Source organism: Callithrix jacchus, chromosome 12 (assembly GCF_049354715.1).
Source record: "Callithrix jacchus isolate 240 chromosome 12, calJac240_pri, whole genome shotgun sequence".
NCBI classification, from domain to species: Eukaryota; Metazoa; Chordata; class Mammalia; order Primates; family Cebidae; genus Callithrix; species Callithrix jacchus.
The window spans coordinates 17,477,967-17,496,948 of record NC_133513.1 but is presented as its reverse complement, the minus strand read 5'-3'; the positions used below and the strand labels follow the sequence as shown (position 1 = coordinate 17,496,948).

The 18,982-nt window shown below is 51.7% G+C and overlaps 1 protein-coding gene across 1 annotated transcript in view; it reads right to left on the bottom strand.

Annotated features, from left to right (window-relative positions):
• The window catches only part of LITAF (lipopolysaccharide induced TNF factor), a 98,568-nt gene extending 82,384 nt beyond the window's left edge, over window positions 1–16,184 (bottom strand). The window contains exon 1 of the mRNA XM_054242627.2: window positions 15,981–16,184. The gene's annotated coding sequence lies outside the window, so the exon portion shown is untranslated. The remainder of the gene's footprint in view (window positions 1–15,980) is intronic.
• Between the last annotated feature and the right edge of the window lie 2,798 nt (window positions 16,185–18,982).

The window sequence follows — 18,982 nt, the reverse complement described above, 5'->3', positions numbered from 1 at the left end:
GACTCCAAGCCGCCTGCAGTCTCCCCCTGCTCCCTGGGTGGGGAGATATCCCAAGACCCCTCCGCCAGCCTGACGTCTGTGCTCAGGCCCAGGCAAAACAAACCCCAGGCGCCTGGAGTCCCCCAGGGAAGAGCCAGCAGTCACGGGAAAGCCACCTCTAGAAAGCACACTTGTGAACTTTACCATTCTCTGCAGATGGAAGAGGCTGTCTTACAGATTTCCACCTCCCTGCACAGCCCCCTTCTTTCTCTTGCAGAAAAAACAAAAACGGTGTCTCTCGAGATTGCTTTTGCACCATTTCATGGGGTTATTCAAAGTCATTGCTTTTCTGCTGTCTTTCAGAATGTAAATTAAGAATACAAGGTGTCACGAAGGATACTGGAGGGTAGGTGGTGATGTGAAATTTCAGTTCCTTGTGTTTACTGTTCTAAACCAGCCAAACCAACCCATGCCTGCTCTAAACTGCAGAATATGCTTGGTGGATGTTAAGTTGGAGCAATATTCACCGAAGGGAAAGAAATTCCTGTGAGGCGACCTTTCGTGGGTCTCTTTGAACCAGGAATTTCATATATCATTAGTTCATTTAATCATCATCATGACCCAATTAGTTGTATAGTTTTGTATAATGAATATATTTTTTAGATAGCAAAGGGAATTTATTTGCTCATATAGTTGGAAAGTCTATGGTAAGGATTTCAGGCATGGTTGGATCCAGGAGCACAAATGCCATCATCAAGAATCCCTCGGGCCAGGCATGGTGGCTCATACCTGTAATCTCAGCACTTTGGGAGGCCGAGGCAGGCAAAACCACAAGGTCAGGAGTTTGAAACAAGCCTGGCCAGCATGGTGAAATTCTGTCTCTACTAAAAATGCAAAAATTAGCCAGGCATGGTGGTGTGCGCCTGTAATCCCAGCTACTCGGGAGTCTAAGGCAGGAGAACCACTTGAACTCAAGAGGCAGAGGTTATGGTAAGCAGAGATCGCACTACTGCACTCCAACCTGGACAACTAGAGTGAAACTCCGTCTTAAAAAAAACCCAGAAGAAATAACAGATGCCTACCACAGCGGGGCATGTGAGAAGAATAAGTGAGTACCGTAACATCTTGCACAGCAAGACTGCCATGACAGTTGCACAGGTTGTGCACTACACATCTCTAGAGGGGCTCCATTTACTTTCACTGTCACCCTATGTGTTTAGATTTATCATGACAAGTTTCCCACAGACTGCAGTTAAGCATCTTCAGAGAGGGAAGTGTGATTGACTGAAAATGAAAAACACGGCCACAGTATTGTGCAACTCTTCCCGTCAAGACGTAGAGTCTGTTTCCTCACCCCTCAAATTTGGCCAGCCTCGAGACTTGCTTTGACCAATAGAATGAAGTGAAAGTGACATTACACATTTTGAGGCTAACCCTTAAGAGGCTTGGTTTCCACTGTGACCCTCCCAGAGTGGTGCTTGAGACTGCCCCATAAGACTATCCCATAAGGGCCGGGTGTGGTGGCTCACGCCTATAATCTCAGTACTTTGGGAGGCCGAGGTGGGAGTATCACGAGGTTAGGTGATCGAGACCAGCCTGGCCAAAATGGTGAAACCTCGTCTCTACTAAAATACAAAAAATTGGCCGGGTGTGGTGGTGCACACCTGTAGTCCCAGCTACTTGGGAGGCTGAGGCAGGAGAATCACTTGAACCTGGTAGGCGGAGGTTGCAGTGAGCCGAGACAGCGCCATTGCACTGCAGCTTGGTGACAGAGCAAGAGTTTGTCTCAAAAAAAAAAAAAAAAAAAAAGACTACCCCATAAGAAGGCAAACACCCCCCAGGAGGGTGAGAGGTTATGTGAGGGAGACCCAAGGCACCCCACCCAACCAGCTCTGGACTGGAGGACCCAGGAAGCTGAGACCAACTGCTGGGGTGAACTGTCCTATGTCAACTCATCGAAGCTGAGAACTCAGTTTCCCAGAACTCCCTCCACATGTGGTTCTGGTTAGAGTTGACCAAAAGAGGAATATGCATGAAATCTGGAGGGTGGAGACGAAGCAGTGGCCATGACTCTCTGAAGGTCAGTGTGAATGTGGTCAAGTGTGACGATGGTGTCTCTCGAGATCACCTCCCAGAAATCTTTTTTTTTTTCTTGAGACAGGGTCTCACTGTTGCCCAGTCTGGAGTGTAGTGGTGTGATCTCAGCTCACTGCAGCCTCTGTCTCCTAGGCTCAAGCAATCCTCCCACATCAGCCTCCTAAGTAGCTGGGGCTACAGGCGCACGCGCACACCACCACATCCCAGCTGATTTATGCATTTTTAGTGGCAACAGGGTTTCACCATGTTGCCCAGGCTGGTCTCCAACTCCTGGGCTCAAGCAATCTGCCCACCTCCGCCTCCCAAAGTGCTGGGATTACAGGTGTGAGCCACCATGCGTGGCTCCAGACAAATATTTGCACCCAAATTTCTGTCTCAGCATCAACCTCTCCTACGAGAGGCTTCTTTTTTTTTAACATTTTTAATTTTTTATTTATTTTTTTAAAGACAGGGTCTCTCTACATTGCCCAGGCTGGAGTGCAGTGGCTATTCACAGGTGCAATCCAACTGCTGTTCAGCACAGGAGTTTTGACCAGCTCTGTCTCTGACCTGGGCTGCTTTACCCCTCCTGAGGCAACCTGGTGGTCCCCCACATCCAGGAGGTCACCATATTGATGCCAAACTTAGTGCAGACACCCGACCAGCGTAGCGCACTACAACCGAGAACTACTGGGCTCAAGTGACCCTCCCACCCCAGCCTCCTGAGCTGGCACCTACAGGCACGTGCCACCATGCCCAGCAAGACAGGCTTCTTAGGAAACCCTGAGTTCCACAGGTTGTGTGCTGAATATATGCAGTGACAGAAATCAGAGCAGAAAGAGATCAACCTTCCTTTTTAATCTTTCACTTATTCACTGATTCTACAGCCGGCCAATCCCTGCTATGTCCCAGCACTGGAGACAGAAAGAGCCCAAAACTTGGAGTCAGCCAAGCAAGTTCTAACTCCAGCCCTGAGACATAGGCAAGTCCCAGGAGCTCTTGGAGCCTCATCTGACCCTCAGAATTGTCCTACAAGGCAGGAAACCTCATGACGCCCAGAGTCCATGAGGAAATGCAGGCACAGAGAGGTTGAGTGACCTGCCCAAGGTCACACAGCTAAACAGTGGCAGAGCCAGGATTTGAACCTGGGAGTCAATTCCAGATCCTCAAAAGTTTCAGAGACTGGGCTGATTGATGAAAGTTCCAGAATTTAGGACTTGTTCCAATAAATGGTATGAGTTCATTCCCTAATACTTGTGAAAAATATCCTACTACTTTACTTAAAAAAAAAACACACATACGCTTTTTTTTCCCCCAACTATTCAGAGTCTCGCTAGACTGCAGTGGTACAAACTCAGCTCACTGCAACCTCCACCTCCCAGGTTCAAGCAATTCTCCTGCCTCAGCCTCCCAAGTAGCTGGGACTACAGGTGCACCACACCCTGATAATTTTTTTTTTTTTTTAGTAGAGATGGGGTTTCACCATGTTGGCCAGGCTGGTCTCGAACTCCCAACCTCAGGTGATCTGCCCGCCTCACCCTCCCAAAGTGCTGGGATTACAGGCGCCCGCCACCACACCCAGCTAATTTTTTTTTTTTTTGTATTTTTAATAGGGATGGGTTTTACCATGTAGACCAGCATGGTCTCAAACTCCTGACCTCAATCAATCCACCCACTTCGGCCTCCCAAAGTGCTGGGATTACAGGCATGAGCTGCTGCGTCCGGCCAGCAATTTATTTTTAAAACCCAAAATGTTTCTGTTTCCTACTTTAACGCAGAAAAAAGTGTTATCCTGAACATCAACCTAACGCATCATGCACAACATGGTTCTAAATCAACTAGAAATGGCCTCTCCACTTTGATTTTTTCGTGCATCTTACATTTCAGTGTCTTTAATCTTTCATGGAAACTTCACTTCTTATTATTTATTTATTTATTGTTTACTTATTCATTTTTGAGACAGAGGCTTGTTATTGTCACCAGGCTGGAGTGCAATGGTGTAACCTTGGCTCACTGCAACCTCTACCTCCCAGGTTTAACCGATTCTCCTTCCTCAGTCTCCCAAGTAGCTGGGATTACAGAGGCTCGCCACCACGCCCAGCTAATTTTTTGCATTTTTAGTAGAGATGGGGTTTCACCATAATGGCCAGGCTGGTCTAAAACTCCTAACCTCAGGTGACCCACCACCCTCGGCCTCCCAATGTGCTGGGATTACAGGCGTGAGCCACCATCGCCGGCTGAAAGTTCACTTCTTTAAGCCGGATAACATTGGGATCTGAGCCCCGCCTTGCTACAGGGAGAAAGCCCTTGCCTCTCAGACGCCTCCCTCCCCAGACACCCCCTGCCAAGCTTCTTTTTGTTTGTTTTTCGAGACAGGGTCTTGCTCTGTCACCCAAGTTGGAGTGCAGTGATGCAATCTTGACTCACTGCAGTCTCTACCTCCCAGTAGAGGACCCTCCCACCTCAGCCTCGCAAGTGGCTGAGACAACAGGCATGCACCAGCACACCTGGCTAAACAAGCTTCTTCCAGTCCGACCCCATCCCCTAGGAACCCAGGAGTAGACGGCCTCTCTTACCTCTGCTGCAGAAACATTCCTTCCTTCCAGCCCCACCCCAGACTCCAGGGGCTGTGTCAATCACATGACCAAGGCTGGCCAGTGGCTACCCAGCATCTCCTCAGCCTCAGTGATTGCTCCAGTAATGGGCATGAGACCCACGCTGAGCCAATGACAATCAACCCCAGACCCTTATTGGAGCTCCTTTAATAAGACGAATTCTTTTTTTTTTTGAGATGGAGTCTCACTCTGTCACCCAGGCTAGAGGCACGATCTTGGCTCACTGCAACCTTCGCCTCCCGGGTTCAAGCAATTCTCCTGCCTCAGCCTCCTGAGCAGCTGGGACTACAGGCGCATGCCCCCACACCTAGCTAATTTTTGTATTTTTTTTTTTTTAGTAGAGACGGGGTTTCGCCATATTGGCCGGCTGGTCTTGAACTCCTGACCTCATGATCCACCCGCCTCAGCCTCCCAAAGTGCTAGGATTACAGGTGTGAGCCACCAAGCCCAGCCTGCAAATAAGATGAATTCTTTACAAGGCTGGAGAGATGAAAGCCTGGAGCTGCCTGGCACCATCTTTGCCAGCAGGTAGGGCAAGCCCACTGGAGAATGAAGCCAACACAGAGAACAGCAGGGCATGGAGATGGAGACAGATCCCTGACAGCGTGGTCTGAGCGTCTGCATCCAGCCAGGCCTCTTGGCCTCCCCACTTGCAAGTGACACAATACATTCTGCAAATGCATAAGCCAATTCCAGTGGGATTCTGGTCTTTGCAGCATGACTCAGGTACTAGACAGAAAAATACAAGACCTGAACATGGTGGCTCACACCTATAATCCCAGCATTTTGGGAGGCTGAGATGGGTAGATCACCTGAGGTCAGGAGTTCGAGACCAGCCTGGGCAACATGACGAAACCCCATCTTTACTAAAAATATAAAAATTAGCCAGGTGTGGTGGTGCATGCCTGTAGTCCCAGCTACTCAGGAGGCTAAGGCAGGAAGATTGCTTGAACCCAGGAGGTGGAGGTTGCAGTGAGCCAAGATTGTACCACTGCACTCCAGCCTGGGCAACGAGCAAGACTCCATCTCAAAAAATAAATAAACAGGCCTGGCACGGTGGCTCGAGCCTGTAATTCCAGCACTTTGGGAGGCCAAGGTAGGGGGATCATGAGGTCAAGAGATTGAGACCATCATGACCAACGTGGTAAAACCCTGTCTCTACTAAAAATACAAAAATTAGCTGGGTGTGGTGGTACATGCCTGTAATCTCAGCTACTGGAGAGGCTGAGGCAGGAGAATCACTTGAACCCGGGAGGCGGTATTGCAGTGAGCTGAGATCACCCTACTGCGCTCTTGCCTGGTGACAGAGCAAGATTCTGTCTCAAAAATAAATAAATAAATAAAACATTAGGCCGGGTGCAATGGCTCACACCTGTAATCCCAGCAGTTTGGGAGGCTGAGGCAGGTGAATCACCTGAGGTCAGGGGTTCGAGACCAGCCTGGCCAATGTGTTGAAACTATTTTTTCATTTCATGTATTTTTGTATTCTACTAAAAATACAAAAATTAGCTGGGTGTGATGGCACACGCCTATAATCCTAGCTACTCGAGAGACTGAGGCAAGAGAATTGCTTGAACCTGGAAGGCAGAGATTGCAGTGACCTGAGATCACACCACTGCACTCCAGTTTGACGACAGAGCAAGACTGTTTCTAAATAAATAAATAAATACAAAAATTAGCCGGGTATAGTAGTGCATGCTTATAGTCCCAGCTACCCCAGAGGCTGAGGCAGGAAAATCAGTTGAACCCAGGAGGTGGAAGTTGCAGTGAGCTGAGATCGCTCCACTGCACTCCAGCCTGGGCGACAGAGCAAGCCTCTGAGAAAAGAGAACAAGGCCTGTGGCTCTCCATCGGCCCAAGGCAAGCACAGTCCTGCGAAGCACAAAGACACGGTTGCTCCTTGAGGGATTCAGAGGAAGGGAAGCATGCTTCCCATTCTGTTGTGATGAATCAATACCCAAATAAGACCTGGTTCGTTTCTCAAACAGGTTATCCTGCCCAGCACCATGAATCATCCCAGCCCCAACCAGCCCTGAGGTTGGTGGGGCCGGAGAGAACTTGCTCCACTTGGGGCTGCCCCAGATTTTCCATGTTCACTGTCTTCTCTCCTTTCTCTTCCAGCTAAGAGTCCTGGGAACTCTTTCCAGAGTTCCAAGTAAACACTTTGCAGAACATCCAGCCCAGATCAACCCCAACAGATGCTCTCGGCACACGAGGAAGCATCTGGAGATCTCCTTTTACCGAAAGTATCCCATGAAAGGGGACAGACAGAGAAAGTTGGTTTTGACCCTTTTTAAAATTTTATTTATTTATTTATTTATTGTTTCTTTTAGTCAAGATTTTGCTCTGTTGCCCAGGCTGGAGCGCAGTGGTACAATCACAGCTCACTGCAGCCTCAAATTCCTGTGGTCAAGGGATCCTCCTGCCTCAGTCCCCCAAGTAGCTGGGATTACAGGTGCGTGCCACCACGCCTGGCTAATTTTTTTTCTTTCTTTTTGAGACTGAGTCTCGCTCTGTCATCCAGGGTGGAGTGCAGTGGCACGTTCTCAGCTTACTTCAACCTCCGCCTCCCTGGTTCAAGGGATTCTCCTGCCTCAGTCTCCCAAGTAGCAGGGATTACAGGTGCACACCACCATGCCCAGCTAATTTTTGTGTTTTTAGTAGAGACGGGGTTTTGTCATGTTGGCCAGGATGGTCTCGAACTCCTGACCTCAAGTGATCTGCCCACTTGGCCTCCCAAAGTGCTGCGATTACAGGCATGAGCCACTGTGCCCAGTCTATTTTAATTTTTTTAGTTACTAGCATCTCACTATGTTGCCCAGGCTGGCCTTGAACTCCTGGCCTCAAGTGATCCTCCGGCCTTGGCCTCCCAAAGTGCTGGGATCATAGGCATGAGCCACCACACCAGGCCTCACCCCCCCTTACCAAGTGCTGGGCTGGCACCCAGGACTTCAGCAGCAAAGGGAGCTTAGCAGACGTCAGAAGAGGAAGGCTCTAAAGGCTGAGCCACAGAATGAGACTCTGTCTGCAGGACACTGAGGACTTTGGGGAAGGCATTCAGCCCTGGGAAGTCAGACATGACCTCATCCTAATTGGCGTTCCCTAGAAGCAGAGCCTGAGATGGAGAATTGGGTGCACGTGGTTTTCTGGAAGCGGGGGTTCTCGGAGGAGGGGCGTAGAAGACAGAAGGGGCAGGGGGAAGAATGACAGGCCCCAGCTGGAGCCTGATCCCAGGGCAGCCCCAAAGCAGGAGTTTTCTGATTCAGCCCCAATCGGAGGCAAGGGGTCCCTGCTGAGGACCTGTCATCGGCCAGTCGGTCTCTCTGGGGCCCTTCTGGGCTGCCAAGAAGAATGGGTGAGGGGTGGGAAACACAGCTGTGAGCAGCCAGTGGCCACACTCACAGCAACCAGCCCCTTCCTTCCTCTTGTTGGCTGCACACCTGCCTTTGGGGAAGGAACTTGTGGACTGGTTGCAGCTGGGTTTAGAAGAATTGAAGAGAGACTGCTGGGCGGGGCGCGGTGGCTCATGCCTGTAATCCCAGCACTTTGGGAGGCCGAGGCGGGTAGATCACAAGGTCAGCAGTTCAAGACCAGACTGGCCAAGATAGTGAAACCCCATGTCTACTAAAAATACAAAAAAATTAGCCAGGCATGGTGGTAGGCACCTGGAATCCCAGCTACTCAGAGGGCTGAGGCAGGAGAATTGCTTGAACCCAGGCGGCAGAGGTTGCAGTGAGCCAAGATCGTGCCACTGCACTCCAGCCTGGGTGACAGACTGAGATTCTGTCTCAAAAAAAGAAAAAAGAGAGAAAGACTACTGAGCTCAGTGGTGGTGGGCCCAGGGCTTCGGAGGCAGAGGGAGCTAGGTTCGAATGTTGACTCTGGGTTGACTCCATCTGCCAGGTGGCGCTCCAGAGGTGCACAGCTCGTGGGGTACGGTAGGGATCAGCATGACCATGTACTAGGCGCTCTTTCCCCCACAGCGCAGCGCATGGCAAGTGCTCAACAAACCATGGCTTTGCAAACATCCCCAAGTGTCACAGCCTGGGGATGTGGTGGGAGATCTAACCTCGCTATGGTGGGAGATCTAACATCAGTCGCTGGGTAGTGGGGAGGGAAGAGAAGGAGTTCGGGTGTCTTCTGGACTCATTCCAGCACCCACAGGCGCTGAGTACTCTTCTATCTGGACCAGCTCTTGCTCCTTCTCATCAAGAGCAAGGCCGGCAGCCGAGACTCCAGAAGAAGGGAAGTCATCAGAGCCCAGATAGGAACCAGACCCCTGGCCTTGGGGGGTGCAAACCTCTGTGTTTGGGAATCCTGGCTCCCCAACCTCCCCTCCTAGCCTCAGCTCCTGTGTATGGAAAAGCACCCCCAATTGGCATGACTGACTGCTTTGGGGCGCAAAGCCAGGTTTTCTCTGAGGAGCAACTCGGCAGGGGGTGCAGGCAGTCTGGCCTTGGCCTTGGCCGGAGTGCTACTTTTTGAATTTGCTTCAAACTCGCCAATGATGCCCTAAAGCCCTGATGACAAATCCCAGCTTCCCGAAGGTCCTGCTCTGTGGGGAACACCTCTTGGGCCTCATTGCAAACCACACAACCCACGTCCTGTGCCCCGACTGCTCCAGGCGCATGGGAGTCCCTGTCGCTCCACAGCTTCAGGTCTGTCTGCAGGCGGTGCCTTCCCTTACCTGCTCCTGGTCAACTTGTCTTTTTTTTTTTTTTTTTTGGTGGTGGTGGTGAGATAGGGTCTCATTCTGTCACCCAGGCTGGAGTGCAGCGGTGAGATCACAGCTCACTGCAGCCTCAAACTCCTGGACTCAAACTATCCCCCACCTCAGATTCCTGGATAGCTGGGACTACAGGCACACACCGCCATGTCCAGATAATAATAATATTATTGTTATTATTTGTAGAGACAGGGGCAGAGGCATTCTCACTGTGTTGGCCAGGATGGTCTCCATCTCCTGGCCTCAAGCGATCCTCCTGCCTCAGCCTTCCAAAGTGCTAAGATCACAGGAATGGGCCACAGTGCCCAGCCTGCCATTACTTTGATGCATGGACAACAGGCAGCTTCCCGTGAGTGGCAGTAGCCACGAAAATAGTAATCATTTCTCTTTGCGCCCGGCTCAGCTAAGCACTGTCTGCTTATTTTTAATATGACTGTCCCTGTTTTACATTTGAAACCGAGGCTTAACAAAGTTAAAGTCACTGCCCATAGCACGTGGTGGACTAGGGATTTGGACTCAGGGCTGAGGAAAATAAATAACCAGGTTAGGATGGGGTAAGTGCACTGCAGGAGAAGCTGATTACAGGTAGGTATCAGCCTCCTGTGGCTGCGATTCTCACGTTACCACAGATTCACTTAAAACAACAGCAACGTATTCTCTGTTCTAGAGGCCAAAAGCTTAAAATCAAAATGTCATCGGGACCATCTCCCCTCTGGAGGATCTAGGAAGGTCCCTTCTTGCTTCCTTCAGCTTCTGGTGACTCCAAGCATCCTGGGGCTGGTGGCTGCATTGCTCTGCACGCGGCCTTTTACTTTTTTTTTTTTTTGAGACAGTGTCTCACTGTTGCCCAGGCTGGAGTGCAGAGGAGGTGTGAGCATAGCTCACGACAGCCGCAAACTCCCGGACTCAGGTGATCCCCAGCCTTCTAAGTAGCCAGGACGGCAGGCACACGCCACCAAGACTGGCTAATTTTTTTGTCTTTTTGGTAGAGGAGGGGTTTCACTATATTGCCCTGTCTGGTCTTGGACTCCTGGGCTCAAAGTGCTGGGATTACAGGCGTGAGCCACGGCACCCAGTCAGCACATGACCTTCTCTCCCCCGTGTCTATGACTTAAAGCTCTCTCTCTAGATTTTTTTTTTTTCGGTGGAGTTTTGCTTTTATGTTGCCCAGGCTGGAGTACAATGGTGCGATCTCGGCTTACCACAACCTCCGCCTCCCGAGTTCAAGCGATTCTCCTGCCTCAGCCTCCCAAGTAGCTGGGATTACAGGCGTGTGTCACCATGCCCAGCTAATTTTGTATGTTTAATTCTTTCGGTTCTGCAAAGGCCACGGGCTCTGCTGGCTCTGAGAACAAAGAGCCCAACCCTCCCCCGGCCCCCGCACAAGACCACGCGGTGCCCTCAGCCCCCACATGGGTCACAGTTTTCCGTGTGCCGCCTCCTCGCCTTCTCGTTCTTCTTCTTCTGCCGAATGCCTGGATGGGGTTTCTCCATGTTGGTCAGGCTGTTCTCGAACTCCTGACCTCAGCTGATCCACCTACCTCAGCCTCCCAAAGTGCTGGAATTACAGGCGTGAGCCACTGCACCCAGCCCCTCTGGGTTTTTCTTATATGGTCACCTGTCCCTGGGTTTAGGACCCACCCTATATCCAAAATGATCTTCTCTCAAGATTCTTAACTTGATGACATCTGCCCAGACCCTATTTTCAAAGCAGATCACCTTCACAAGTGTGGGGAGTTAGGACATGGACATATCTTTCAGGGGAAGCGTCTATCAAGTGACTCCAGCTGCGGTGGAGAACAGGCTTAGACAATCTGCCAGCCCCTCCCTGCATGGGCTGAGAAAGATGAGGATGACTGGCTCAACCCTGGAGAGAAGGTGGGGGAGGCACCAAGATGACAGAGACAGAGAGAGGGACAGAGAGGGCTACTCTGCTCCACTCTCTGCTGGAAACCCTGTTTACAAAGGAGGAAGCAGCTCGGGGAAGCGCCCAAAGGTCCCAGCTAAGGACAAACAGCTACGCCTGACTCTGTGGACCCAGAGTAGATCACTGCCAGCTGGCTCCTGCGGCCCCTCTGGCTGGGCTCCCTGGCACGTGGGATCCCTTGGCCCGGTCTGGAGGAAGCCCCACCGAGCCAGAGCCAGGAGGAGGGCTGCTGGCTGCAACCCAGGCCCAAGGCAGACGCCACCGAGGCCCTTCTTTCGGTTCTGCAAAGGCCACTGGCTCTGCTGGCTCTGAGAACAAAGAGCCCAACCCTCCCCCGGCCCCCGCACAAGACCACGCGGTGCCCTCAGCCCCCACATGGGTCACAGTTTTCCGTGTGCCGCCTTCTCGCCTTCTCGTCCTTCTTCTTCTGCCGAATGCCTGGAATTCCATAGGAATTTCCACTGAGGCCCACTCCGCTCTGAGCCCCCTAGTGAAGGAAACAAAGGCCAGCTCTGAGGCCCGGGGGTGGGAGGGCTGGGCTGGCGGCCACTCCGGAGATTTGCTGTCTTAGATGGGAAAGGACGGCCCAGGATCCTGCAACCATGGGCCCCTCTTGGAGGCCCTGCTTTGGAGCCTGGGAAAGGAGGTCTCTCTGGCCCCGTCACCCTGCACACACATAAGTGCCTCTCCCAACACATGTGCACACAGGAACCAGAGACGTGCCTGGCCACACAGGCACACATCACGCTGGAGGCAAGATGGATAGACATGTTCTCAGGAGTGCACCCACCCACATGGACCTGGGGCAACCCAGGGCCACCTGAACAGGGAAGTGGCACAGCAACCAGTCAGGGCTCCAATCTCAGCTCTGCAACCCCAGGCAAGTTACTCAACCTCTCTGTGCCTCCCTCACCTCGTTTGCAAATAGTAGTGTCAGAGGCCTTTGAACCAGAGCAACTGCATCTTGAATATGGGCTGGGCAAAGTGAGGCTGAAAGCCACTGGGCTGCACTCCCAGACGGTGAGACATTCTAAGTCACAGGGTAAGATAGGAGGTCATACAAGATACAGGTCTAAAGATCTTGCTGCTGGGCGTGGTGACTCACGCTTGTAATCCCAGCACTTTGGGAGGCCGAGGCAGGTGGATCACGAGGTCAGGAGATCAAGACCATCTCAGCCAACATGGTGAAACCCTGTCTCTACTAAAAATACAAAAATTAGCTGGGTATAGTGGCGCGTGCCTGTATACTCAGGAGGCAGAGCTTGCCGTGAGCCACGATTGTGCCACTGCATTCTAACCTGGTGACAGAGCGAGACTCCATCTCTAAAAAAAAAAAAAAAAAATAGGCTGGGCACAGTGGCTCACGCCTGTAATCCCAGCACTTTGAAAGGCCAAGGCAGGTGGATCACGAGGTCAAGAGTTTGAGACCAGTCTGGCTAACACAGTGAAAACCCATCTCCACTAAAAATACAAAAAATTAGCCGGGTATGGTGGTGTGCATCTGTAATCTCAGCTACTCGAGGGGCTGAGGTGGGAGAATCACAGGAAACCAGGAGGCAGAGGCTGCAGTGAGCCGAGATCACGCCATTGCACTCCAGTCTGGGCGACAATGCCAGACTCTGTCTCAAAAATAATAATAATAATAAAAGACCTTGCTGACTGAACGGGTTGCAGTAAAAGAGCCGGCCAAATCCCACCAAAACCAAGATGGCGACGAGGGTGACCTCTGGTCGTCCTCACTGCTGCACTCCCACCAGCGCCATGACAGTTTACAAATGCCATGGCAACATCAGAAAGTTACCCTATAGTCTAAAAAGGAGGCATGAGTAATCCACCCCTTGTTCAGCATATAATCAAGAAATCACCATAAAAATGGCCAGCAGTGCCCTCAGGTCCGCTCTGTCTAGGGAGAGGCCATTCTTTATTCCTTTTCTTTCCTAATAACCTTGCTTCCACTTTACTCCACCTGCTTCCCCTGAAGGCTTTCTTATAAGAGATCCAAGAACCCTCTCTGGGGGTCTGGATCGGGACTCCTTTCCCCACCTGAAAGGGTCGTTGGGAGGACTGAGTTGGTGCATGCGCAGCACTCACACCCTGGAACACAGGAAGTGCCACATATGTGTTTGCTGTCATTAGTGGCATCATACACACAGACATGTAAGGCCACTTAGCAATACACAGACACAGGCAGAGGGACGTATGGAACCTCAGCAACTCACACACAAATAGGCAGGAATACACATGTGCAGAGACAGGCACTTCTGCACACGTGCACACAGATGAAACCATCTTCGCAAAAATTTTAACGGAAAATTGTCACTGTGTAGGAGATCTGATTTAACCAGCCCCCATCTTGTCTTTCACCTGCAAACTGCTCTCCATCATTCCTGGGCTTGGGACTAACTAACTCTGGGGAACATTTAGTTTATAGTTTAAGTGACCATTTTGGTTTTGGTGTATTGTTTTGTTTTGCTTTGAGAGAGTGTTGCTCTGTTATCTAAGCTGGAGTGCAGTGGTGTGATCTTGACTCACTATAACCTCCGCCTCCCAGGTTCAAGCGATTCTCCAGCCTCAGCCTCCTGAGTAGCTGGGACTACAGGCACGTGCCACCACTAATTTTTATATATTTTAATAGAGACAGTGTTTCACCATGTTGGTCAGGATGGTCTTGATCTCTTGACCTCATGATCCACCCGCCTCAGCCTCCCAAAGTGCTGGGATTACAGGCATGAGCCACCACACCCAGCTTTAGTGCATAGTTTAATGATAATGATTCCCTTCCCAAAACTCGACTGCTTTTGTAAAGCTAACAAAAGACCACCAGGTTAGGAAGCTAAAGAATGAGAGAAAGCTAAATTCTGCTATATGTCGAGATACATGATTACCAGCCATTATTCCAGAGGTCACAAGATTTACGACTTCCCCTGTCACCCCTGCAGATAACATCAGTATTGTAGAATCTAAGATCAGCCTTTTGAAATGTCTTTTCAGGTTTTTGCATTTCTGACAAGTACTGAGGACTCAGCGCACACAAGGACCATTTTCCACACACCTATCATTGTCTCTCCAGCCAATCAGCAGCACTCATTCCTGGCTAGCCAAACTGTCCTTGAACAACCCTAGCCTCTGCATTTTCAGGGAGACTGACTTCAGTCATAAAACTCCAGTATCAGCCAGTCAAGGTGTAATCCTAGCACTTTGGGAAGCCAAAGTTGTTTGGAAAACTCTGTCCCTGTCGTGAAAGCCTTCCCCCTCCCACACAAAGGGACTCCCTTATCTCTCACTCTACATACCGTCCTGGCCTTCCCGCCCGGCCACAGCCACCTCCCGCCCGGCAACCGGCTGACCAATCACCACCCGCCTCATCAGCTCTCCCCAACTTCCTGCCTCCCGGCTTCCCGCCTCCCAGTTTCCTGCCGCCCAGCTTCCCGCCCAGCGGTTTAAACTGACCAACCGTTGCCCGCCACCTCGGCTCTCTCGGCTTCCCCACTCCCTCAGCCCTTCAGCTCCCTATAAAAGAACTCTGCTCCTCTGAGCGGCGCGGCCATTTTCATGTGCTTCCCGGCTGGTCCGCCCGGAGGCTCTTTCCTCTCAATAAAGCCTGAACTTAAGACTTTCTTCTAACCTGCGGCCCAGTTTTTTTCTGAACGAGCTCTGATCTTCCCATAGAGGGTAGGTCGGACAAGTGGTGCCGAAACCCGGGAGTTGGGGCCGCTGGCCCGGCCATGGCCCCCTCCCCCCGACCTACCCAACACTGGCCCTGCCACCTCTGCGCTCCGATTAAGGTAAGCCAAGTTTTTTCTAGCTTTACCTTCTCTCCCCCCCCACCCCTCCTACGGCACGGTTGCAGCTGCTCCCCTCCGGCGTTCCACACGGACTCCTCGCCTAGTCTCGGCCGAGCCGAGGTAGTCCTCCGTTCCGGCTCCTGGAGCCTTCCGAGGGGTAGCTGCCAGACGGGGGACGCCCCTCTGACCACTTCCCTAACCGTCCTTAACCGTACTCCTGGGAATTTGCAACGAAAGGGGACGCCTTTTCTTTGCATCTACCCAACCGCGCCGGAGGGTCTGTAGCTGCACCTGCCATGGGAAATTCGGAGTCCAAAATACCTTCCAGCACCCCCCTTGGGTGCTTGCTGCGAAATTTTACCAAATTGGGATACTCCCAAACCCTCAGAAAGAAAAAGCTTGTCTTCCTGTCCCAGGTGGCTTGGCCCCAATACAAACTCAGTAACCAGTCACATTGGCCCCCGACTGGCACTTTCGATTTCAACACCCTCCGAGATCTCGACAATTTTTGTCGCCGCATGGGAAAAGACAATGAAATTCCTTACGTTCAGGCTTTTTGGGACCTCCGTACCCACCCCAACCTATGTTCTTCCTGCTCCACCTACCAAATCCTCTTAGCTCGTACCCCTCGTAAATCTTCCTCCACTACCTCTCCCCCTCCCTACTCCTCACCGGAAGATCTGCCTGAACATCTGTCCCCTCCTGCCAACCTCGGCAACCAGTCGCCTTCAACAGCACGCCCTTCCCCCACTCCCTCTGCACCTTCTATCTCAGAGGCCATGCCTCGCTCTTCCTCCACTCCCTCTGGGCCCCCTCCCTCGGAGGCCGCTCTTCCTCTTGCCTCCCCAGTGGCAGCCCACACCCGCTCTCACCAACCAACTATCCTGGTCCCACTCCGAGAAGTAGCAGGCACTGAAGGCTTAGTCAGGGTCCATGTTCCTTTCTCACTCCAAGACCTGTCCCAAATTGAGAAACGGTTAGGATCCTTCTCAGCCGACTCGTCCACCTATATTAAGGAATTCCAATACCTCACTCAAGCATACAGCCTCACTTGGCATGATATCCGCGTTATCTGTACCTCCACCCTCACAGTAGAGGAGCACGAGCACATCCTAGTGGCAGCCAAAAACCAAGCAGATAAAGATCATGCTATAGATAACCAGATCCCCTTAGGCCCCGAAGTAATCCCAGGTGAAGACCCCCCAATGGGACTATCAGGCTAGTCGAGGGTCTGATATACCCAAGAGGGACCGCATGATTAGATACCTCCTCAGGGGAATGGATATTGTATCTAACAAAGTTGTAAACTATGATAAACTAAGAGAAATCACCCAACTACCTGATGAGAATCCCGCCCTTTTTCTCGCCCGCTTACAAGAAGCCCTAGTCCGGTACACTCGGCTAGATCCAGCCTCTCAAAACGGAGCCACTGTACTAGCCTCCCATTTTATCTCCCAATCAGCATCCGATATAAAAAGGAAACTAAAGAAAGCAGAAGAGGGGCCAGAGACTCCCATCCAAGACCTGGTAAAAATGGCCTTTAAAGTATTCAATGCCAGGGAAGATGCGGCTGAGGCTGCCCGGCAAACTCGCATGAAGCAGAAGGTTGCCCTCCAGACCCAAGCCCTAGTGGCAGCCCTAAGGCCGGCAGGGAATCAGAGGCCCAAGGCCGAAACCCATACCCCTCCGGGGGCATGTTTCAAATGTGGAAGGGAAGGACACTGGTCCCGGGCCTGTCCACAACCACGGCCACGAACTAAGCCTTCCCCTGCCTGTCAGCTCCTGGGACACTGGAGGTCAGACTGCCCCAGCTTTCCCAGGGTGCCGGTTCCTCAAAACAGACACACTGGCGTTATGCAGCCGGCGGTCACCCTCAGTAGGGAGGAGCCTGCTTGCCAGGAGCCGACCTCCGAGGGGGCTCCATTCCCCAGTCTACTAGAGCTGCTAGACGACTAGCGGGGCCCTGGCTCCCCGACTCTGGTTATCCTCGCCGAGCCTAGGGCCACACTTCAGGTAGCGGGTAAAAGTGTCTCCTTCTTGCTGGACATGGGGGCTACCTACTCCATACTTCCTTCCTATTCTGGCCATCTTACCCCTTCCCAGGTCTCAGTCATGGGAATCGACGGGACCCCAAGTATCCCCTACCAAACCCCACCGCTCATGTGCTCATATAACTCCACTCCATTTACCCACTCCTTTTTAGTAATCCCCACCTGCCCAGTACCCCTCCTAGGACGAGACATCCTTTCAAAGCTAAAGGCCATCATAACCTTCCCCACCGCCAACTCACATAGCCTCTTTCTCCTAGCCCTCACCTCAGATACCGAACACCAAAAAGCCCTATCCGAACTACTCCCCAGAGTCCACCCTCAGGTCTGGGACATTAACAACCCGTCTGTAGCTACACACCACCAGCCAGTTCAAGTCCGCCTTAAAGACTCCTCGCCTCATTTTCTCTCCCGCCCTCAATTTCCCATCTCTAAAGCCCACCGTATGGGTATCCGACCCATCAGAGAGAAACTAAAAGGTCAAGGCCTCTTAATCCCCATTAACTCCCCATGTAATACCCCCATCCTCCCAGTACGAAAACCCTCAGGACAATATAGACTGGTCCAGGACTTGTGCTTAATCAATGAAGCCGTAATTCCCATACATCCAGTTGTCCCCAACCCATACACCATTCTCTCTAACATTCTCCCGGGGACCACCTGCTTCTCAGTCTTAGACCTAAAGGATGCCTTCTTCACTATACCTCTACACCCCAACTCCTACTTTATCTTTGCCTTCACTTGGGATGATCCCCTCACGAACATGTCCCAACAACTGGCCTGGACAGTCCTTCCACAAGGCTTCCGAGATAGCCCGCACCTATTCGGCCAGGCACTCACCACCGACCTACTCCACTGCAACCTCAAACCCTCTCACCTCCTCCAGTACATAGATGACCTTCTTATCTGCTCTCCCACCTGCCAGGAGTGTATCCAGGCCACCACCGCCCTACTCAATTTCCTAGGAGACAGGGGATACCAGGTGTCGCCAACCAAAGCACAAATAGCCTCACCCACCGTCACCTACCTAGGTATACAGCTCACGCCTGGGCGACGGTCCATCACAATCGACCGACTACAAGCCTTAAAAGTGCTCCAGGCCCCTGAGTCAGCAAAAGAAATCCTCTCCTTCCTAGGACTAGTAGGGTTTTTTCGCCACTGGGTACCTAATTATGCTTTGCTAGCTAAGCCCCTATACCATGCTGCTGCAGAAGCCCCCGAAGGACCACTTTCCTCACCAGGTTCTGTCAATCAGGCGTTCAAGTCACTGCTTAACACCCTATGTACCTCCACCAGCCTAGCCCTGCCTAATCCCAACTTACCCTTCCAATTATATATGGACGAGAAACAACACACAGCTGTAGGAGTGCTAGTCCAACCAGTAGGAAAGACCCTTTTTCCCACAGCCTACCTGTCCAGACAACTTGACCCAACTGAACGAGGATGGGAGCCCTGCCTTAGAGCCCTAGTGGCCGCTGTCACCCTAACCACAGAAGCTCTTAAGATCAATCTACAACTCCCACTCCCAGTCTTTTCTCCACACAGGTTGACCGAGCTGCTCAGTCAACACTCCCTGCCCCACCTTGGGCCCTCCCGTATCCAACTGCTTCACCTACTGTTTATTGAGAACCCCAACATCACCCTCTTCCATTGCTCCTCGTTAAACCCGGCTACCCTCCTCCCTTGCCCTCCGTACACCAGCCCCCTACATTCCTGTACTGAAATCCTCAAATTAGCCCAGTCCCCTCGCCCCGACTTGCTCCCTCAACCCTTACCATCTGCCTCCATCACCCTATTCGTTGATGGCAGCTCTATACCCCATCCCA